At 40.1% G+C, this 24907-nt stretch overlaps 1 long non-coding RNA gene across 1 annotated transcript; it reads right to left on the reverse strand.

Annotated features, from left to right (window-relative positions):
- Positions 1 to 30: 30 nt before the first annotated feature.
- On the reverse strand, positions 31 to 24862 carry LOC144332950 (uncharacterized). The gene is made up of 4 exons (XR_013401218.1): positions 24430 to 24862; positions 2221 to 2385; positions 1912 to 2042; positions 31 to 1067 (listed from the first exon to the last, which is right to left on the reverse strand). It is a non-coding gene; the product is annotated as an uncharacterized LOC144332950 (long non-coding RNA).
- Positions 24863 to 24907: the final 45 nt, after the last annotated feature.

Genomic DNA, 24907 nt, shown 5'->3' on the forward strand with positions numbered 1-24907 from the left:
AATAAATGATTATAATGATTTTTCCTCTAAGATTATGTGGGTCTAATGACTAAAATGATTTATATCTACAACGTGCTCTGTTAAGAGAGACACAGGATTAGGAAAGGACTTGAACTGGAGATAGAAAACTTTAAGATGTCAGAAATACTTGGAGAAACATGGGAAATATGGAAAGGTAGGTAGGTAATAAGCGGAACCTTAGTCAAAAATAACCTCTTATTGCTTCTCCCATTCCTTGGGGCTGTGGAATAAGGGACATATTTTGCCACAGTCATTAGCTGATTCAATGTTGTTTGCAGCTCTAATATCTGTTTCTCAAGAAGCTTTCTTCTGAATGAGACAGTCACAGCAGCAACTCCCCACAAGGAGAAATGATTTTCTGATTATCGGTGGAGGTAGCCAAAGCACCATCACTCCACAGGCAAGATAAAATCACGTCTAAGATTGCAGATTCTCCATCCTTGATTTTTAAGATTCTCTTCTTAAATAAAGGGCATGCAATCACCATACATGGACCTATGAGATGTGATTCAGAACCAGGGCAGATGTAAGAATCAGAAACTAAACATTAGCCACTGCCGTGAAGCATCTAAATGAAGGTGTCTGGTTTTTGGTTTTCTACATAGTATTTTTTATTTTTCAATGTGTTGAAAATAGAAAAAGGAGAGTCTGGCTTTCAAGAAAATAATTGTCTTAAAATTCTCTGCTAGGTGAGAGTTACATGGATCTGGATGAATTTACTTATTATTTTTCTCTTGTGACTTGAACCATTCCGTAGAGCAAGCAGAAAGGAATTTTCTTATTCTGCTTTGACACTGAAAACAGTAGCTCTGCACAACACTTCCTACAGGCCCTCAGTGTGTCCAAGTCTTTCATATACATTATTCAGCACTCACAAAAACTCTGTGAGATTGGTGAAATGGCCCCCATTTTGATGTGAATATATTATAGCAACTCTCAGATGCATGTCAAGCTTCCCTGGGGATTCCACTCAGGTCTCCTCACTTCAAGTCAGATATATTTCGAGCCGCTACTCAACTTCTGGACTCATCTGGAAAGAGGCATGGCTGTGAAAAGAGAATGGACTTGGCTCAAGAGCAAGTCAAGCAACCAACCAGGTAAAGACTAAAAACATTGAGGCTAGCCCAGCCCCAAGGCCTTTGTGTATTTTGGGGCCATTAATTATACAGTGTCTGCTGGGACAATGATGTGTACATCACAGCCCAGTGGGCTGAATAAATGAGTGAATATACTTGCCTCTGGAAGGCAGACTAAATATATGGAAGTTTGTCCAAAAGAATGAATATTTCTAAACATAAATTGAAATGCTAATTTCGAGTAGGTCTCTTTGCCTTCCTTTCTGAAAATGGATTTTGATCTAACTAATCAGATTGATCCTATAACTTAGGTAAATTTCTGAACCTTATTTCAAGTGTTAACTTTTGAGGACTGGAATATAATGGTGAGTGACCACATGCCCTGAGAGATCTTGAGCTTACCAACATAAAAAGGAAACTGCATAAGCTTGTGTAATTTATCAGAATTACCCAAAGAAAACTGGCATGCTTGATTTTCCATTAGCTTGAATTGTTTGCTAGATAGGAAAGTCAGTTAGGAACAAATCTTCATATTCTAATAAAGATTTTACTTCATATACGTAGTTTTACATGTTATCAAGGAATGGCAGACTCCCTTTCTAATAGATTAAAGGCATCCAACAAAGGGTTTAGAATTGAACAGATCCAGCACTATCAGAATTTGCTTTCTCAAGTGTAAAATATTTCAGACCATAGATAAGAGTTAGGGTAAAGATAAAAGTAGTATCTATAAATAGGTTAAAAAATTAAAAACTTGTAGGAAACAAAGACCCAACAAACTTTTAATTATAAATTATTGAAAACAAACACCAACCATGAAGGAATAAGGTAAAAAAAAATGTAGCATATCAGTACAGTGGATATATGATATTATGAATTATGATGCTGGTGTCTCTCCATTTTTATACGTTTCCATGTCATTCCACTTATGCATCATACTCTTATCTAGAAGAGGAAGAAGGACATAATGAGAATCACAGATGCAGAGCTACATGTACTTGCATAGAAAAATGTCCAAAAGTATTGTTGACTAGAAAAGCCAAGTTCTAGGACATTATGTACAATCACATTTACATGTACATGTTCATAGAAAGAAGTCTCCAAGGCAAAATGTAAATCTTACCTTCAAGACAAGACTTTGTCTTCAGCAAAACATAAATAAATGGTGGCTATCTTCAGAGAAGGGGAATTCAAGTGATTTCTACTGTCTTCTTTGTGCTTTTCTGCACGATTTGAATTTTTATATGAAGCATATATCACATTTTACACTTGGAAGAAAGAAATAAAGCTAGACAGCATTAAAAAAAGCAGGGTAATAATCATTAGCAGTAGTGGCAGCAGTTGGCTTGAAAAAGTAAAAACCTTTCTCAACAGAATACAAAAAATTTTTAAAGGCACTTCAATTTGGTGGTCTTGTGTTAAATTATTTTTTTCTACCACTTGAATGGTATGTATAAATATAGGCTCTAAATGGAATTCCACCAAGATATTAAGATAAAAAGCAGAATATAAAGATGAAATTTCAGCCAAACATCTGAAACCTTAGTCTAAATAATACCAAATGTTTATCTGTTTTCTTTTTTTTTTTTTTTTTGAGACGGAGTCTTGCTCTGTAGCCCGGGCTGGAGTGCAGTGGCCGGATCTCAGCTCACTGCAAGCTCCGCCTCCCGGGTTTGCGCCATTCTCCTGCCTCAGCCTCCTGAGTAGCTGGGACTACAGGCGCCCGCCACCTCACCCGGCTAGTTTTTTTGTATTTTTAGTGGAGACGGGGTTTCACCGTGTTAGCCAGGATGGTCTCGATCTCCTGACCTCGTGATCCGCCCGTCTCGGCCTCCCAAAGTGCTGGGATTACAGGCTTGAGCCACCGCGCCCGGCCGTCTGTTTTCTATCACATACAAAAAGTACATAAATACTGAAGTTTTCATTTGTCATGCAGACATTGTTAGAATTATCGAGCTACAACCCAGAGGGAAGGGAAGGAGGTAAGGACATTTTATTTCACTCCTGTTTTTTTGGAGACATTTGTAAGCAAAAGAAATAACAAGGTCAGTAACATCTCAAACACAAAGGATGTTTAGATGTACAGAGCATCATCAGATGTATGTTTCAGACCTAGTGACAAAATTCAAACAGCACTTCATTGTTAGAAATAGAAGATTACGCAATGCTCAAATCCCAGTTTGATGCTCAAGAGATACAAGGATATAGGAAAAAACCAAACTGTTGCTTCCTGCTCTCTACTCTGTACTCTCGCGGTCACTCAATACTTCTGACAACAGGTGTGTGGGTGTTTTTCTCACATACCAACCAAAGCAATTCTGCAAGGAATTCTCCTGAGGACACCGGCTGGGTATGTTCTAGTTCAATCCAATTATGACATTATCTACCTAGAGATAGCATCAGATACCAGAGGTTAATGGCTCAGTCCCACAGGATTACCCCTCTCTTCAGATGCCAGTCATGAACAAGTTGTGACCTGTGCTTCTGACCCATGGCACCTCCTTGGGTTTGATTAATTTGTTAGGGCAGCTCACAGAACTAAGGAAAATGCTTTACTTATGTTTAGTGCTTTATTGATACAGAATATAATGTAGGACACAGATGAACAGCCAGACGGAAGAGATGCGTGGGGTAAGGTTTGGGGGAAGAGGTGGGAGCTTCCATGCCTTCCCCATGAGCACCACCCTTAGGGAACCTCCAGGTGTTCAGCTATTTGGAAGCTCTCTGAGTCCTGTCCTTTGGGGGTTTTATGGAGACTTTATATGTAGAGATGATTGATTACCATCAGTGGCCACTGCAGATCCACTCAACCTTCAGCACCTTTCTCCTCCCCAGAGGTTGGGGTATGGGCTGAAAGTCCTAACCCTCTTATTCTGTTTTGGTCTTTTCAGTGAGCAGGCCCATCCTGAAGCTACCCAGGGGCTGGCAGCTACTGGTCATGTCATTAGCACACAGGGACACTATTATCACTCTGGAGACCCCAGAGGTTCTAGGAGTCGTGTGCCGGGAAACCAGGAGGAAGACCAGAGATATATATCTTATTAGAAACCACAATATCTCAAGAGGTTTAAGATTTAAATGGTTATATTTCACTATATCTATTCAGAAATTTGGTCTAGCAAGAGTTTAATGTTATAAAGATTAGCAGACAACTAGAGAGAACTAGATTTTGGATTAAGCAGGAACAACTCTCCTCCCTGCCAATTTATTATTCTCTGCCATGAATGAGCACTGGCATTAGAAAGCTAAAGCACAGAACACATACAGAATATTAGTATTCAGTAAATAATCATGATTGCAGTCACCAAGTGCAGACAGTCTGCAGTGGGAGTGTTCCCGGTCTCCTTTAAAATACTGCAGCTGTTACATTAATGGGTGAGGATCCAGGGTAATATCAAGGAACAAAGCTTGTTGAGTTTGATTAGTTCTAGTGGATGTCATCTTCAAAATGCGACTAATTTGATAATACCAGAGCATTTCTGAGGGAAGAAGGAAAACAAGGATAATGTTATGTAAATAGACATTATTATTTTCATCTCTTTGGATGAAACCCTTGACATAAACCATTCTAGAAGCAAAATGAAGCAAGGAAGTGAGAAATGAGTGAAGCAGCCCTTTCTGTCTGTAAATAATTGCATGGTGGGCTGACAGTTCTGGGCCAGAGGCTGTAGAGTGGGCCCAAAGGAGGCTGGCTTCCCCTAGTAATTGTCACAGTAGCTCGCATTTACGGCATATTTAATACATTCCAGAGCCTTCCCTAGCTTTTTCACATGGGTTATATAATTTAATCTTCACTGCCATCCTGCAGAGTAAGTACTATTATCACTGTCATTTTATAGATGTGAAAACTGAAGCTTGGGAAAGTTAGGTAATCTCTCAAGGTCACACAGCAAGGAGTGGAACTGGGATTTGGACTCAGGCCTACGGCATCCTCAGCCACTACATTCTATTGTTTCTAAAAGCTTGCTAGGTAAGAAGGGCCTTATTATTTATAATCCACCAGGGGCCTCATTCTCTAGTTTCAGATTGAGCCTTTTTTTCTAATTCGATGCCTTAGAAATAGTCACTGTCAAGCCAAGACCATTTTTATGCTGTTGTGTTTAAAATACCCTTCTTTCACCTGTCTCCTTTACCACCTCCCCTAGTTCTTAAAGGCGGTCTACACAAAAATTAAGTATCTACCTAATTTGAAAACAAGAGGGAAGGATGGGCCTCGAAATGCTTAGAACTAAAATTTGGGTCTTGAATCTTCTGGCAGTATTCTTGCCTTAGTCTAGTGACTTGAAGATGGCCAGCGGACATTAAATGTTCCTGGAGACTTGAATCACTATTAAAGCCCAAGTCACCCTTGGCTCAAATGCTTTTATAAAATAAGAACAAAGTTTACTCAAGTAGTAAATAGGGAGTAATGCATTTTCAGCACTTAAATCAGGCTTGATTATCTCCACTAACCTAGAGAAAGGTTAATAGGAGAGTGTGGATCCAATTTTCCTACTCCCATTGAGGGAAATAAGGTGGTTTCATCTAGACATTGATCCTCAACTTTCTGCTTTTTAGTAAAGAATTTATTTATTCTCATTCTTTGGAAGATGACTTTTTTGAAAACATTGACCTCTTCTATCGCTTTTGGTTGTCTATTGTCTTTGTTCATTTTCTGTTGCTGTAACAGAACACATGACACTAGGTAATTGATTTAAAAAAGAAATTTATGTCTTACAGTTCTGGATGCTGGGAAGTCCAAGGTCGAGGGTCTGCCTCTGGTTGCTTCTGGTGAGGGCATTGTGCTGTGTCATAACTGACAGAAAGCACCACAGAGAGACAAACTGGCTTTCATACCAGACCTACCCTCTGATAACTAACCCAAGCCTATGATAACCCATTAATCCATTAACCCATTAATCCAGTAATTCATGAATGGATTAGTCCATTCATGAGAGCAGAACCCTCATGACCCAATCACTTCTTAAAGGTCCCATTTATTAATACGATTACACTGGGGATTAAGTTTCAGCTTGAATTTTGGAGGGGAAAAACATTCAAACCACAGTAAATGTCTAAATCAGGACATTACATTTTTTTCATTAATGGTACCTATTACCATCAGAATTACTGAACTTTGTTTGTAGAGAAATTTCAGATGTCCTCAAGATATCTTCAAAGTGGTCACAATTCTGTTAAGAAATTATTAATCAAAGTGCTAGATCACTGAGATTGTAGTTAAGAAATCATTCTAAAAGTTCTGCTACTAAATCTGATATAATCATTTTTCAGAGAGAATACAAATGTAATAGTATAGTGTTGAACAGTGGAACTCATAACATTCATGTGTGAGTGCTGGGTTAGACCTAGAAGATGCTGAAAAATCTATAGTTTGAGTGGATAGGCACAATGGTGATTCCTATTATTAAAATAGAGAAAGTGCCGAAAACATCTTTTTGCAATTGGAGAGGTCTTGTTTCCTTTACTGTATTCAGCTTCCATAATGAAATTTGTATTTCTGCTTTAGTTTTTGTATCTTGTCCAGATTTTTACTCAAAATATTAGCCAAGTCATGTATTTTCACTGCTTCTTACTATTTAATTAGGTCCAAAATCTAACCATTTTATTAAGTACAGATGAATTACCAATATGTCTTCATGAACAACTCTTGGGAGATAATGAGCAAGGGGAGATTTCTATTAGGAAGAAGAAATAATTGAACTAGGGAGCTGGATCTATATGTCTATTGCTAAGTTTAAAGGCTGCCTGGTTCTTTTTGCTTGTTAAAAGTCAATTCAGTAACAGGTTTTTATTGAGCATAAAATATTCTGGGCAAGGTAATGTACTAGATATATTGCAACATAGTGGGAAGGGTAACACCCTAATTTTAAGGATTTAAGTCACGAGATGAGAAATGTGTACATGAAAGTATTATTAAGAATGTAAGGTAATTCAAAGCAGATGGAGAATAAGAAAAAAAGAATATAAGGTAAATGAGAAATATTAGTATGAGCAGTAAGTGCTGAAAAAGTTCAGAGACTAAGAGTTTGCTTCTGCCTAACCTGGAGAGACTTCATGGAGGAGGCAGGATCCAATATGTACTTAGAACGATGGTGTGGTGGCCAAATTACTTGCCTAACCAGCATCTATTAACTCTTCTTTTCGTATTTTAGAAACCGTCCCACATACAGCACACTTGTTTCAGGGAAAGCAAACTCCCTCTTAAGCCCCAAGGGAGAATCCTAATTAGTCTAATGCCAAGCCAGTGGTTGCAATCATCTCTTCCCTGCCCTCCCTCATGATGCATTCAGGGAACTAGGCTTGCGCCAGTCAGTAAACGGTAGTTCCTTAGCAATTGGCATTGATCTAGGAATGGGCACAGGAGTGCAGCACACTTGTCTCAGGAAAGGCAAACTCCGTCCAAGTTTGGGTCCAAGCAGTCTAAGAGGAAAGACATTTATTTCATAATTGGGCATCAGGTTGCTACTCTCTCCCACTGGACACGAAAAATACATCATCGGTTGCCCCAGTTGCTTCTGGTGACCCTATTAAGAGCTGGCATGAAGACAAAGCTGACACCTGCAGGAAGGCTGAGGCTGGAGAACAGGGGAGATGCAGACGTGGAGCCCGTTCCTGCGGTGCCTGGAGTTTGATCTGCGTCCGGATCGCCTATTGTGTGAAACAATACCTTCTCCATGAAGTCTCTCCACGTTAGCCAGAAGCAAACTCTTTGTCTCTGAATTCTTTCAGCACTTACTGCTCATACTAATAGTTCTCATTTACCTTATATTCTTTTTTCTTATTCTCCATCTGCTTCGAATTACCTTATATTCTTAATAACACTTTCATGTACACATTTCTCATCTCGTGACTTAAATCCTTAAAATTAGGGTGTTACCCTTCCCACTATGTTGCAATATATCTAGTACATTCTCTCAATGCTCAAGCCAGTGAGAGAGAGGCTTTCTGTAACTTTCAACCCAAATCATTCTGTCTTCAATAGTAGAGTGGACATAAGCCGGCTGCCCTCTTGGCATTTCTTTCCCTTTTTTCTTGGCAACAGAACCCTGGTTTTATTTTGGAGATCCCTCCTCCACCATTTTGCCGCGTGATTTGAATAGGAGAGATGTTCTTTCAGCTCCAGGTGGCAGTTCTCTGGATGCAGTGATTGATTCAGACATGGACACAGGAGAAATAAGGAAAATTTGCTGAGCCTTCTGAAAAGAAGTTTTTGCTCTTTCGCATGGGAGCTGCCAGATACACGGTTCTCTGTTCTTCTGGATGGCCCGTGAGCAACGTGAACCTGTGTTAGTTTCCTAGGACTTCTGTAAGAAATCACCACAAACTGGCTGTCTGCAAACAACAGACGTTTATTCTCTCATAGTTCTTGGCACTGGAAGTCCAAAATCAAGGAGCTGACAGCTGATGCACCTTCTGAGGTGCCTCTGAGTCTTTAGGGAAGAACTCTTCCTTCCATCTTCTTAGCTTCTGGAAGGAAGCTAGAGGTTGATGGCAATCCTTGGTGTTCCCTGGCTTGTGGCTGCCTCAGTGAAATATCTGCCACCGTCCTCACCTGGCCTTCTCCCTCTGTGTCTCTATATCCTCTCTTATTATTATTATTATTATTCCTCTCTTCCTATAAGAACACCAGTCACTGGACTAGGACCCATCCTGATCCAATATGACCTCATCTTAATGCAGTTACACTGCCAAGACCCTATTTCCAAATAAGGTCACATACTCAGGTCCCAGGTGGACAGGAATCTGGGGGGAACACAATTCAACTGAGTGCAGGGTCTAGAACTCTTGCAGCCATTTCTGCTATTCTGAAGGAAGCCAGCCTGAGAACGAAATCAACACACAGAGCCAAGATCATCTCAAAGTAAACGACATCATGAACCTCTGAATCAAACTGTGCCTGAGTGTGTTTTACTTTGGACTTTTAGTTTTCTTGAGCCAAGAAATTTCTTTTTGTTTAACCCACTTTGTGTTGGGTTTTCTTTTGCTAGTTACAAAAATATTTTAATGAATAAAAGTGGATATAAATTCGGTGAGAGGAGGAAAAGCTCTTGCTGAATAATAGAAAATGGCATGAGAAAAAAATCAAGAGGATAAAATAAAAGGAGTGTTGAAGAAAAGGTTTGGCTAGAGGAGAGTATTCATTAGTGGAACAGGGGACATAAAGGTGGATAGGTTAGCTAGTGTAAGTTTTTGGAGGTCTGTAAATGTCAAGTTAAATAATTTGAACATTTTCTATAAAGCAGATGGTGTCTATAAGACAATTTTTGAACAAGGAAGTTGAATCAATTCACGTGCCACTGAAGTGCAGGCTATTTTGGAAGGGGACAGATTAGAAGTATTAATTGCAAGAGGCTAGAATCAGATGAAAATGTGTTGCTCTGATGTTTCCCAATTCAATCAAGCATCCAGCCATAGCTTGTAATGTCTGGACTGGGATTTAGTCTATGCCTATTCCTCTGAACTCATTCCATCCCACTTTCCCACCCTGATCTTCTTCCTGTCCCCAGAGGAGACCACAATCATTCTGCATTTGGGCCTTTGCATTGGCTGTTCCCCCTGCCTGAAATGCTTTTTCTTCTTGATCTTTGTATGTCTGGCTCCTTCTTGTCATTCAATTCTCAGGTCAGCTCATCAGAGAGGACTTTCCTGACCGGTCCGTCCCATCCTCTATGATAGAGAGGGACAGTAGCCACCTGTCCCTCTCTATCATACTGGCCTACTTTGATTCTTTGCAGCATTAGCCCCACTTGCTATTTTATTGTTTGTTTATTTATTTATTTATTTTTAGTTCTTCCTCTCCCCTAACTACAGAGTAACCTTCAGAAGAGTAAGGGACTTGGCAGTCTTTTCATTGCTGTATCCTTAGAACCTAGTAGGAGCTCAATAAGTACATCTTGTATAAATGATTAAGAAATACATTTAGCTATGAAGATTTAAGATTGCTGAAATATTGAATGAATACATAAATTTTAGAAGAGTAGCAAAATTAAATGATTTTGCCAACTGAGAGATAAATAAAATATTTTAAAAATAAATTTTACTCAAAAAGCAGGCAGGCGTGGAAGAACCAAAGTATGTAAGCATTTTTCTCAATGTTCCAAAGAAACAAGAGGAATTTTTAAAACAACACTCTTGTCTCTTAAGGCTGTTTCCACCAGAAATGCCTTGGGCACAAAGAAAAGCCCTGGGGAGCTTTGAGGGAATGTATTTAAGCCTTTCTGTTTCCATTCCTCCCCAGTGGCAGTTTCATTTCAAGACCAGTGTTCTATAACTAGCTCCAGGTTTCTAGAGCAGTCTACATCTCTGAAACGATTTGGAGTAAGACACATTCTCTGTTTTATTGTATCTACAATGGAACCCCTCCTCCCTCTCATTTCTTCTCCAGTAAGTAGAAACTTGTGTGTTATTTGTTTCCACAAAAGGGGTTTTGACCTTAGCATAAAGCTATCCTACCATTAATCATTATCTTCTTTTCCTTGAAATACGCCATGGGGCATTTATCAGCCCATTATGAAAAATCTTTGTCACATAGAATGAAGCCCAAACAAGCCTTAGCAAAGTAATAAAGGGGAGCATTCTATGATGCAGAGAACTTTCTAAGGCTGCCTTTATTAGTCTCCCAGGCTGCAATTACTTATAATATACCAGTGTGACTTTTTCTGAGATTATAATGAATGAGCTTGTATATATTACTGATTTGCCTCTTTGGACTGAATTGGCTGGTAAATTACTTGAAGTTGCTTATCCAAGCCATGCAAAAAAATATCAGACTGTTGACTTGAAGGAATGGGCCAGCCTAGGTGAATTGGCTACTAAATTCAAATGATAAATATAATAACAGCTCAAAAGAGATATGCATGATAAGCATCTGAATTCACTGCCAATCAAGTTTGGGAATGCAACTCTAAAGGCTTCATGATCTGGTTTGCTAAAATGTTTGTAGTGAATACTATTTGAAATTACTGGTATGTTGGCTGAGATTTAGAAATCTTTAAGTCATGCAGAAGTTTTTGTTTTTCTTCCTCCCTCCCTGGCTCCTCCCTCCCTCCCTCCCATCCTTCTTCCTCTTAATAGTTTCATTACTTATAATGGCATTTAATCAGGGATGTCTCTTGAATAAATACCCTTAAGGAAGGCCTCTTTTTACAAGTAAGAACTTTAAGGGAATTAATGGAGTTATATAATAATGAAATACATTTTATAACCATTTGCATAGTTTAAAATGCTTGACCAGTACCATGCATTATCAGATTAAATAATCTTTCCTTTTTCTTTTTCCTGGAGAATATATCGTTCTGTCATAACTACTGTAATTTGTAAAAGTTGTAATGAACCATTTTAAATTGGCTAAGATGTATATTGGAAAAGTTAATGTACTACAAACTAAGTATGTGTAAGTTTATCACGAGATGTGTGTGTATTTTAGAAATCTTAGCAAAATTTTTGCATTTAATTGAGCAGTCACATTGGAAAGCTATTAATTTATTTCAGCAATGTTGCCTTTTCCAAAATATTTTTGGGCTGTGTCTTTGTAATTAAGAACTTATAGCATGTTCTTCTGAATATTGTTAATGGCAGTTTTTCTTCCATCAAAGACTGATTTGAATGTTGGAAATAGTCAAAATTTATTTGTTCTTAAATCAGTTTTATAAAATAAATGATCAACTTGTGTTATAATCTTTGGAGCTATAGACAAAGCAATACAAGAACATGGGATTCTAAAGCTATTTCATTAATTTTCTTGAGTGGTTCAGAGTGCACCTGAAGTCACTTTTCGAATTGCGATAAATATTTCTGCTTCCTATTTGATTGCTGTTTAATTTACTTCTACGCTATAGAGGGAAATGTTTTAGATTCCCAGTAATCGTCTGACTTAATTACTCTTTTGGAGCTCAGGAATCCCTTTACCACTGCAGTACAGAAAAGAGCATCTGTAGGTATTCAGGTGTATTTTAAAAGCATCTCATTCCCCATCCCTGCATAACTCAGATTTATGCAACAGTGAGATGAAAAATACAAAATAAAATAGAAACACACTGTTGAACTCCATGTTCCTGAGATAAAAATATGCCTTTTAAATATGCAGCTCTGAGTGCTCTACAATGAATAAAGACAAGTTTATAGGGGACCAAGACTTATCATTGGTGAAACAAAAATATAGTGGGAAATGTATGGGCTGCAGGTACAGACACAGTGAAGACTGCACTTGAATGATAATAGGTTCACCAACCACCTCATTACTCCTGACTGTATCAGCACTCTTGATTCATTTATTCAACAAACATACATTGAGCATCTCCTAGGTGCCAGGCGCTGTTCTTAAGGGCTGAGGTTCTGCCGTCGAGCCTACCTTTCCCAGTCCTTATGGAGCTGACATTATGGTGGCAAGGACAGACACGATTAATTAATTACATATTTTTAGATATAGTGTAGTTGTGTGTGTGTGTGTGTATATATATAGAGAGAGAATAATTTTAAGTAGTTGTAAAAGGTATGAGGAAAAGTTCAGTAGAGAAGGAGATGGAAAGTGATGTGGGCATTATTTTAGAGAGGGTTCTTGGAGACAGCCTCTCTGGGCGAGGTTGGGAGGTATTTGAGGTGAAGGCTGTACGACATTACAGAGCCAGCCTTGCCAATACTGGGAGATAAGCATTCCAGGCAGAAGCAACAAACAGGAAGAGGTTCTGAGGTGGGAGGGGCAACTTGGGGTGATTGAGGACAAGCAAGGAGACCAGGGTGAATGGAGTGGACGGAGCAGGTGGGGGTTGGTGGGAGACAAGGTCTGAGATCACCAAGAGCTCAGACCCTAGGGGGTTTGAAGGCCCTATGAGGACTTGGAATTTTTTTGGAGTACAAAAGGAAGCCATTGGAGAGATTTTAGCCAGAGCAGTGACATAATCCAATTTTGTGTTTTTAACGACTCTCCTGTTAAATTTTGCATTTTAAAATAAATTCTCTGCATAATAATGATGCTAAAATTCATTGTTTCCCACGTGCCAGGCACTGTGCCAGGCATTTCACATGGGTGCTTAGAATAAAATCCAACTCCTCTCCATATCCTCTGTTAGGAGTTGAATTGGGTCTCTCCAAAAAGATCTGTTGAAGTCCAAATCTCCTCTACCTCCGAATGTTGATCTTATTTGGAAATAGGGTCTTTAAAGAGATAATTAATTCAGACGAGGTTAAAATTAGGGTAGATCCAATCCCATATGACTGGTGTCCTTATAACAAAGGGAAATGTGAACATTTGCAGACATGCGCAGAGGGAAGGCTATGTGAAAAGACACAGCGAGAAGGCCACGTTAGGGTAGAGGATTGGAGTGATCAATCTACAATCCGAGGAACACCAAAGATGACAGGCAAGCCAGCAGAATCTAGGAGAGAGGCTGGGAACACATTCTCCCTCACTGCGCTCAGAAGAAACCACCTTGGTTCTGACACCTTGATTTCAGACTTCTAGCCTCCGGCACTGTGAGAATAAATTTCTATTATTTTAAGCCACCCAGTTGGTGGTATTTTCTTATGGCAAAACCCTAGAGCACTACTACAGCCTCTTTCTCCCTAGCCCATTAGGGTCAGTCGCACTGTTCTCTTCTATACATGCCTTCAAGCCCTCTGCTTGGAGCAAAAGCCCCAGCGTCCACCCATGGCCAGCTCCTTCCTGTCCTTCAGGTCCCAGGTCAAACAGCACCTGGTCTCCGGATCTAAATAAGCACCCCATGCCTACTCCTGGGCACGCTACCCCTCTACTGAAGGACTCCTAACACAGTCCCCATTTTGGTTATTTTTTTCATAATACGCCCACTACCTGAAACAATCCGGCTACTTTGTTTTTTTATTTGTTTACTGTCTGTCCCTCACCTGCTCCTGTTCTGTTCCCCACCCAGACAGTCAGGTAAAAGAGCAGGAAGTTTGCCTTCTTCAACACAGAAATTCCAGCACCTGTAAAATATCCTGGTACATAGTAGGCACTTAATAAATATTGATTGAACAAATGTGTAATCCAGATTCTAGTTACTCTGAGGTTTAATAGAAATTGGTGGAAGCCCCCCTCTCACATCTTGAGGAAATACCCAGGATCCTCCTTAGATTTCTATGATTTGCTAGGGATTCACATTCCATGGGACCCTTCGGCCTGAATCTCTGTCTCACCCACGCCTCGTCTCCGTGGCCGGTGCCTTCTGTGTATGCTGCACCCACCCAGATGGGGGCACGTGGCCCCTTTCCTTGACTTCCCTCTCAAGCCACTCTGCATGAATGTGTGTGTGTGTGTGCACCAGACTTTTCTGAAGCTTTGGAGTAACAGAGGGAGTTTACATCACAGAGAGACAGAAAACCTAACATCAGACAGTAGACATTGATATTCTTTGTGAAATTATTTGGCCTCCTCACCCTTCAGAAAGTCTTCTCTGGATGTCTTTCTCCTGAAGCTCCCAAGCCACGCAGCTTTCTTCCCTACTCCCTTTACCCTCTTTCCTCTCCTCCCTTCACTGTTTTCCTCCAAGTCCTGCTTATGTGTGGTGCAGAGAAGTTGATCATTTTTGTTATTTTTCTTACATTATTCCAGCCCTTGGCCCCAAGCCCCTTGATGTATATCATTTTCCTACACCAGATAGTTCTGTCTGGTAGTATGACTCTGGTGCCAGCTGGAAAAATTATTTTTAATTTTACTACATTTCAAACAATTATCTCCTTTTATTGCCACAATAACAACCTAATGGAATACATCCTACTAATATCTCCATTACTTATGAAGAGAACGAGAACGGTTAGAAATTTTAAGTAATTTGATAAACATCAAATGACAGTGTTAAGACTGGAACCAAAATCCTGGGCTTGTAACATGAATAATGAATATTATATATGTATATAAAAATATAAACTTTATGCAATTATAATTACATATATATACACACACACATATGAATATATATATTTTAATAAACTCAAAATATGTATACAATTCATCCAAAATATAATTCAGTTTATCTCAATTGTTATTTCTTTTGTCTTTATAGAGTTATGTTAAAACAACCTCTTCAGGTTTTTTTGTTTGTTTGTTTGTTTTTGAGATGGAGTCTCACTCTGTTGCCCAGGCTGGAGTGCAGTGGTGTGATCTTGGCTCACTGCAGCCTCTGCCTCCCGGTTCAAGCGACTCTCCTGTTTCAGCCTCTGAGTAGCTGTAATCACAGACATGCACCAATATGCCTGGCTAATTTTTGTCTTTTTAGTAGAGATGAGATTTCGCCATATTGTCCAGGCTGGTCTCAAACTGCTAACATCAAGTGATCTGCCCACCTCGGCCTCCCAATGTGCTGGGATTATAGGCATGAACCACCGCACCTGGCTGTCTTCACATATTTTTAAGGGACCTCGGAGACTCTAATTACATTATCCTGGTACCAAGATTGATGGGACCAGAAAGGCCTGAAGAATATAGGCTCTGGAATTAGACATACCTGGCTTGAATACGTGTCTGGCCCTGGCACTGCATAGCTATATAAACTTGGGCAAGCCTCTTATCCCTGAGCCTCAGTTTCTGCATCTATAAAATGGGAATAATAGTAGTATCTATATCATAGTGTTGTTTAGAGGATTAAATAATACTGCATGTAAGGTGCTGGAAGGTGTGTGGTAATATTTGTGAAATGGCACCCTATGCATATAACATACACAACCTTAGCTAGCAACTCTGAAATAAAAAGTGAAAAACCAGGCTGAGCGCGGTGGCTCACACCTGTAATCCCAGCACTTTGGGAGGCCGAGGTGGGGGGATTACGAGATCAGGAGTTCAAGACCAGCCTGACCAATATGGTGAAACCCTGTCTCTCCTAAAACAAATACAAAAATTAGGCAGGTATAGTGGCACACGCCTGTAGTCCCAGTTACTTGGAAGGCTGAGGCGCGAGAAACGCTTGAACACGGGAGGCGGTGAGCCAAGATTGAGCCTGGGTGACAGAGCAAGACTCCATCTCAAAAAAAAAAAAAAAAAAAAAAGTGAAAAACCTCCTTTAGTTTTGGCAAGAATACACCTTTTTTTTTTTTTTTTTTTTTTTTTTTTTTTTGAGACGGAGTCTCGCTCTGCCGCCCAGGCTGGAGTGCAGTGGCCGATCTCAGCTCACTGCAAGCTCCGCCTCCCGGGTTTACGCCATTCTCCTGCCTCAGCCTCCCGAAGAATACATCTTTAAGAGAAGCAAATCAAGATCAAATTCAGAAAAGTTTGCTTTGCAGACTTGTATATAAAAAGAAACACCTAGCCTCTCCCTAGGTTATCAGTTTCTCTTATGAGCTACAGCTTCACAATGTTACTTAGCAAAAGCCTCAAATTTACTGACCCTCAGTCACAGGCAGAGCCATCACAAGTGACACTTTGGGAATAGAAATTTCATTTAAAAGGGAGTAGGCTTTCATATTTAGGAATCGAGGTCACCAAGATACTGAAAATTATCTTTAATTTATATGAAATTTACTTATATTTTCATAGGCAAACTGCAATAATGGTATACACAATTCATAGTTTTATGAAGACGTGGGTTAGAAATTCTTATAGAGACTTAATCCTTCTTGCATTAAAAACTTTTTAAATATGTGAATCATGGAATTATTTATATTTTACTTTTTTTTTGAGATGGAACCTCACACTGTTGCCTGGGCTGGAATGCAATGGTGCGATCTCAGCTCACTGCAACCTCGGCCTCCCAGGTTTAAGCAAATCTCTTGCCTCAGCCTCCCGAGTAGCTGGGATTACAGGCGCCCACCACCACGCCCGGCTAATTTTTTGTATTTTTAGTAGAGACTAGGTTTCACTATGTTGGCCAGGCTGGTCTCGAACTCCTGACCTTGTGATCCACATGCCTCGGCCTCCCAGAGTGCTGGGATTATAGGCATAAGCCACCGCACCCAGTCTATATTTTACTTTTTAATATCATATTCTGTACTAGAAGTACCAATGTAAACATGTTACTTCCTGTGAAATGTAAAAAATACTTGGGAAATGATTTGATAGGAAATAAATGAGATCTGGGAGCTGAAAAATGTTTTAACAAATTCAGATTTTTTCAAGATATAATTGTGTTTAAGTCTGATTACCAACAACTTGTGGTGTTTAAAGTTAGTGGGTGAGAAGTTAAGCAGTCCCTAGGTTATCGACACATCTGAAATTAACCATTACTTAAAACCAGGATTTAGCAAAAATGACTGGTAAAGATCTCCTCCTATTTTTCTGGTTCCCACTGTGGAGAACATGCCAAGAAACAACAGAGGGGAGGAAAATGGATGAGTCTGGGGCAGCCCTGGCACCGCGGGGGCGATGCATTGTTCATTCAGTACATGGGAAAGCAAGCATATGGTAGAAGGTACTTTATAAATCCGAAAGAATTTTTTGTTATTTGTTACTATGATTTGTATTATAGTACCATGAATGAGTCTCTATTTCTCAGAGCAGATTTTTAAAAAGCAGGCTTAAACTCCAGTGAGTGTGAGTTAGGAAAAAACCAAGCATGGATTTTTTTTTTCTTTAAACATAAATGGTTGTTTAAACAATATGCAAGTTGACGGTAACCTCAGAAACATAATCTTTGAAAGTCTTCAAAAGGTGAGTCTGGGATGTCTGAACTGCATGCCTTGCTGAAGGACAGAGGCCAACTTTGCATGGTGTCAGGATCTTGTTTTGCTTAAAATCATGCAACTCTCTCAGAATCGAGCTATTTGCCAAGAATGCTAAAACGCTAGAAGAAAATGAAGCATCATTTTACATGTTTTATAGAAGAATCGTCATTTTGAAAGACGTGTTCAAAACCTGAATCATCCACTAACAGTGCTCAGGAGACCCTCTGTGGCAGTCAGCTGTACTTTCTGCACCAAGAGATGAAAATGTGCAGATATTGGAAAGCCCTGGCTCCTCATCTGCAATGAAGAAGATATACTGTACACAGACACCCATATACCACTGGAAATGGAGAGGATGTCATCCCTTAGCTCTGTATGTTTTCTGTAAAAATTCTTATTGTTTCATTAATTCAACAAGTATGTATTCATCAATGATCATATATAAGACTGAGTTAGGAACTGTAGGAAACACAAGGGAATTGGTTATGGACCCCTTTCTTCAACAGCTTAGAGCAGGGGTCCCCAGTCCCTCGGCTGTGGACGGGTGCAGGTCTGTGGCCTGTTAGGAACTGGGGCTCACAGCAGGAGGTGAGCGGTGGGCAAGCGAGCAAAGCTTCATCTGTATTTACAGCTGTGCCCTATGGCTCGCATTAGCGCCTGGGCTCTGCCTCCTGTCAGATCAGCGGCGGCACCAGATTCTCATAGAAGCACGAACCCTATTGTAAAGTGTGCATACAGGGGTTCTAGATTGCACGCTCCTTATGATAATCGAGCACCCGATGATCTGCCACCGTCTCCCATTACCCCCAGATGGGACTGTCTAGTTGCAGAAAAACAAGCTCAGGAGTCTCACTGAGTCTACATTGTGGTGAGTTGTATAATTATTTAATTACATATTACAATGTAATAATAATGGAAATAAAATGCACAATAAATGTGATGCACTTGAATCATCCCCAAACCATCTCCCGCTTCCTCGTCTGTGGAAAGATTGTCTTGATGAAACTGGTCCCTGGGGCCAAAACGTTGGGGACTGCTGACCTAGAGTCTGGTCCAGGGTTTCTCAACCTCATACTGTTGTCATTTCTTTGTTGTGGGGGGTTCTGTGCATTGTAGGATCTTTAGCAGCAACCCTCGCCTCTACCTACCAGATGCCAGTAGTACCCCCGTCTTGAGTTGTAGCAACCAAAACCATCTTCAGACCTTACTAAATATTCCCTGGAGGACAAAATTGTCTCTATTTGACAACCACTGGTCTTTTACAAATGATAAAACATATGCACACTTAACACAAAGATAGCAAATGATGACTGACAAGAAAGAAATACAGATAAACAAACGCTATAGACATTCACAGGAGGCAATAATCACTTTCAGCTGAAGGCTTCCTGGACAAGGAAGTATTTACATTAGGGCTTGAGGAATTCCCAGGATTTAGAAATGCAATGAAGAGAAGGGCATTCCAGGTGGAGGAAACAGCAGATACCAAGGAATTGAGGTACACATGGAGTAGTTAGCAGTTTTGTTGGAAATCACATCAGATGGGCTCTTGGGGCAGATCCTGGAGGATCGGATCCTCTGATTAAGGAGGGTATATTCTGCAGTGATGGGGACACAGCACAGTGCCTTAGTTCTGACTGGGACAATCCCCTATGGGTAAACTGTGGGTAAGATGTATTGGAGGTGGGAGTAGATACTGAGAGCTTGATGACAGAGTTGTCATGGACAGTGGATTACAGAGAGAGTCTAAGGAGACGCTGTGAGTGTCAAGGCTGGGAGAATATGGACCTTAGAAACATTTCAAAGTAAACTCAAAAAGACTAGGAGTAAAAATGAAAGAGGAATCAAATACGACCTAGCTGTTTGAAGCTTGGAGGTATTATTAATAGAAATGGAAACTGTTGGAGAAAAGCAAAGTTAAGATTAGAGGGAGATAAATTCACCTGGGTCATGCTCAATTTGAGATGCCAGCAGGATATAATGGTGAATATATCCAGGTCATTGGAAAACCCATTTCTGAGGTTTGGGAGGGAGATCAGAGCAAGGGGAGGATTTTGGAACAATAGGCCGTCATGGCTGTTTCCTCCTCTCTCTGTCACTATTTCTTACTTTATTTTTCTAGCTCCTCTTTCTTTTCCTTCCTCTGAATCTGTTGTTGTTAATTGTTACTTCTCTTTCTCTATTATTCTTTGAATAATAGTAATAACAACAATAGCTGTCATTAGGTAAGAAACCATTACATTTCAGGCAAGGAATGGTTGTTTCCTGATGTCTTTTTCCTTCCTCCCACCAATGTGTTCCTTCAGCTCACCTTCAGCCAGCCCATCAGCCTCTTTTATTCCTAGAAAATACCTCACTTGTATTGCTAGACTCATTTAACCTTTATGTAACTATCAGGTAAGGTCAAACTTATTATTTCCATTTTCAGATAAGAAAATAAAGGCCCAAATATATTAGACTGGTTCCCATGGACCTGACTGGTAGGTGACACAGACAATATTCACACACTGATCACACACAGATTATTCTCTTTTCCCTAGAACAGCTGTGGATAAATTACTGCCTGTGGGTCAAATCAGCCCCCCTCACCTGCTATTCTATAATAAGGGTTTTTACAGAAAAGAATCAAATAATAAATAATAATGTTTTGTGACATGGGAAAATTACATGAAATTCAAATTTGTGTCCATTAAAGAAGTTTAACTGGGATACAGTCACACTTATTTGTTTGGGTATTGGCTGTGGCTGCTCTTGCCCTACAATGGCAGGACTACTAGATGTGACAGAAATTCTTTCTCACAAAACCAAAAATATGACCGGGTGCGGTGGCTCACGCCTGTAATTCCAGCACTTTGGGAGCCCGAGGCGGGCGGATCATGAGATCAGGAGATCGAGACCATCCTGGCTAACACGGTGAAACCCCGTCTCTACTAAAAAATACAAAAAATTAGCCAGGCGTGGTGGCGGGCGCCTGCAGACCCAGCTACTTGTGAGGCTGAGGCAGGAGAATGGTGTGAACCCGGGAGGCGGAGCTTGCAGTGAGCCGAGATCACGCCACTGCACTCCAACCTGGGTGACAGAGCGAGACTCCGTCTCAAACAAAAACAAAAACAAAAACAAACAAAAAAAAAACACTCAAAAATATTTACTCTCTGGTCCTCTGCAGAAAAAGTTCGCCATTCCCTGCTGTGTGCTCCTTCTGGGCACATCATTGAATCTACGGATTCATCTATCGCTTCTGTGCACAAACTCATGCTGGAATAAAACAGAAGAAAGAGGGGAAATGGCACCCTCCCCCACACCAAGTTATTATAGTCCCACCAACAAAATCCCAACAACTCAGACAGGAAACACGTTATACCTGTCAAAAAAAGTGGCAGAATCTGAAGCATGGTAGTCAATGGAACCGGCCACAGTCATTGTGACACACAATTTATCAGTGTGTCTTTTTCTTTTCCTGAGGTAGTAAAAACACCATAGGTATTTTTCAAGATGCAAAATAAAAACCGATAAAATCTATGATGACTGAGAAGAGAAAATAAATCTTATTTCAATAAAGCTGGAGGGATTCGCAGATGCCTTGAGTGCCCCCACACTCAAAGCACAGTGTGCGGTATGAACTCAATAAATATTTGCTGAAAAATGAATGTATGAAAGCAGAAAGGAGGGGCTAACCCAATACAAAAATCAGCATAAGGGAAAAGAATATTTAGGGGGTATAACCCTGTATCAGACCATTCTTGCATTGCTATAAAGACTGAGATTGAGTAACTTATAAAGAAAAGAGGTTTAATTGGCTCACAGTTCTGCAGGCTTCATAGAAAGCATGGTGCCAACATCTGCTTGGCTTCTAGGGGAGCCTCAGGAAGCCTACAGTCATGGGGAAGGTGAAGCAGGAGCAGGTACTTCCTATGGCAAAAGCAGGAGAGAGGGAGAGAGAGAGAGAGGAGTGTAGGGGGGTAAGTGCCACACCCTTTAAATGACCAGATCTCATGAGAACTCACTATCATGAAGACAACACCACACTGTGAGGGATCCACCCCAGTAATCCAAACACCTTCTACAAGGCTCCAACTCCAACACTGAGAATTACATTTTTTTTTCTTTCTTTTTTTTTTTGAGACAGAGTCTCGCTCTGTCGCCCAGGCTGGAGTGCAGTGGCTCATTGTTGGCTCACTGCAAGCTCCACCTCCCAGGTTCAAGAGGCAATGACATTTTAACATGAGATTTGGGGGTGGTGACAAATACCCAAACTGCATCAAACCCTATACCTGAGACCTTCCTTTTCTAAGAATAAAGAAGGTCAGTGAGCTGGAGATAAACCAAAGGTACATGTTGGTGGAGAGGAGGGAGAAGGACAGGCAGGCAGGGGGCAATGACAAGCTCCAATATTCCAAGAAGAACACTCATGTTTCAGAGTTTTTTAAAGCTTGCCTCCCAGGTGCTGAGCTTGCCTCTCAGTGCAGCTTCTAATTTTCCATTTATTTTTCCTTGTTTCATCTTCCTTCACAGAAGAGAATTTGTTCACATTTTTTTTTGCAAATGAGATGACAGAATGCAATGCATATTCCAATGGCATACTTGAAGAGTTTTAGATCCTCTCTAGTTTTAGAATCATGTGTAAGCTGTTTTAGGGCCTATACATATTTTCTTCAGAAATGTATCATAAACATTAATTGATAGTTTTCTATTTCATTATTGCTTTTAGAGAATTTGCTGCCCAGTTTAATAACCGAAATTTTCTAATATAATTACTTAGTTATGGTTAATCTTCTTAAACAAAATTTTAATCTTTTGGCAGGATTCACTTTTAAAAAAGAGATAATCAATTCATTGCCATGTTCTTAAAGATTGGGTGCCCAGCCAGCCTTCGTGAGGCAGAACAGACTGGAATCTTTTCCACCTGTACATCTTGACAAAGTTTTCCTCAAGTATATCTTCTTTCCTTCTTTTAAATCTATTATCTTTTTTTTCCTGTGGCCCTTCTCTGTCTGTTTCTCTTTACTCTGTTTTCTTTATGTCCTTAATGCAGGGACAATGCTATTCATCTCTACATCCTTCACATAGTAGTTGCTCAATAAATGCTTGATATAGTGATGGATGCTTTTGTCCTCCCTTTTTGTCCTCTTTCATCCATCTCCTTCCTCACACTCCTCCTGTTTTGCTCAGAGGGAATAATATACACTTACTAAGTCATAACCTCAGTCCCTTATATGATTCTGCTTTGCAGAAGAACTTTGTGCCCATCTGGTACCCATCTGGTTAGTGTCATCTTTTGGTCACACCAATCTTTACCCTGAGGATATTCAACTTCCCTAGTCTCTAGCCCTAACCCAACACTTCCCAAAGTATGTTCTGTGGAACACATTAATGAATATTAATTTGTCTAATGTAAAAATTAATTCATGATCAAATTAGAGAAATATGTTGTAAAACATTCATATTGTTTGAAGTGAGATTTTTCAAGGCTTTCAATACACGAATGAGCAATGAGAATCTTGAAGAGCAGGGATAGAATGCAGTACTTTTTAAATGTCTGACCAAAGAATGTCTCTCCCTCTTCCCCCAACCCAGAACTTCTCAACGGATGCAATTTGCAAAATGCAAAATGTTTGTCCTCCTCACTTAGGATACAGACATCTGCTGGACTAAGTTTATCCCCTGCCAGGAAAAGGGACTGAAATTGACATTGAAATTCAATAAGGGAATTAATATTTATTGAGAATCTCTTCCATTGCAGACACTATGTTAGGGACTTTGATAATATTAATAAGAATAATTGTAACAACAAAAATATACATTGACACATTTTTCTCATTTAGTACATATCCTTCTATTAATACTATGAGGCTGATATTGTCATTTTATAGATAGTGAAACAGTAGCTCAGTTGGTTAACCTAGCCACGGTCAATTAGCAAGTAGGTGGCAGACCCAGCATTCCAGTCTACATTTGTTTGAAACTAAAGTCAGAACACTTTCCTTTCCACTTGGCTACTTGAGCAACTGTGGCAACCATCAGTGAAACTATCTCATATGTAACAGTAAAAATAGGCACAAACACAATTTTTTTTTTAAATTAAAATTTATTTATTTTAGAGATAAGAGTCTCACTTTGTTGCCTGGGCTAGAGTGCAGTGGCTCAATTATAGTTCACTCTAACCTTGAACTCCTATGCCCAACTGATCTTCTCACCTCAGCCTTCTGAATAACTGAGACTACAGGTATGTCCCACCATGCCCAGCTAATTTTTAAAAGTTTTTGTAGAGATGGGGGGCTGGGGGATGAGAAGGCAGAGGGTGGACCTGGCTATGTTACCCAGGCTGGTCTTGAACTCTGGCCTCAAGTGATCCTCCCATCTCCATCTCCCAAAGCACTGAGATTACAGGCATGAGCCACCACATCTGGCAAAAAACATGATATTTAAAAAGTTTTAGATGAATTTTGCATAAGGAATTAAGAGAACCAGGCAAGACTACTGGGTATCGTTGTGCAGACTGTACACTGCACCATTCGAGGGGAAGCCATGTGACTGGCACCCCCTAAAATAAAGTGCTGTCTTCAACGTCAGCAGCCATATGTGCAGCTCTGGATCAGGAACAGATTGGGAAAGGTAGTCAGGTGCCACAGTACTTTGAGTTTTCAGATGCAAATATAAATTTTGAGCAAGAAATTAGGACAGAATGGTAACCAGTTTTAGGAAAATAATATATGCAAAAACTTACCTCGAAACAGGTAATCAAAACTTGCACATAGTAGAGTAATGGCAAGAGAGGACTGATACATCCTGATGAACCAACAGTTTGGAGTCACTTTTTATTACATTCATAATGATTATGTTCATAATATCTTTGGATTCACTCTCCTCCCTTTTTTTCTTTTTCCTTTTTTCTTTTTACCATCTTCTGTCTTTTCTAGATGTTTCATTTGAGCTACTATGCTCCCCCATTGGTGGCTGAGCCAGTCCTGACCAGGGCAGGAAGGGTGATCAGTAGCCTCACACACAGCAGCTGGTAGAGTCTGAAGGTCACATTTTGGCCTTCCACCCAGTGTCCAATGTGCTGGGGATTAGCCTCTGAATCACAGCCTTTCCCTTCTCCTGCCACGTTGGCCCAGTCATACAAGAGGCTTTCTCTGCCCAGCACACAAGTTCCTTGCTGTGACTGGTATTCTGCTGTGAAAACCAGATTACTTATTAGATTT

Source organism: Macaca mulatta, chromosome 11 (assembly GCF_049350105.2).
Source record: "Macaca mulatta isolate MMU2019108-1 chromosome 11, T2T-MMU8v2.0, whole genome shotgun sequence".
NCBI classification, from domain to species: Eukaryota; Metazoa; Chordata; class Mammalia; order Primates; family Cercopithecidae; genus Macaca; species Macaca mulatta.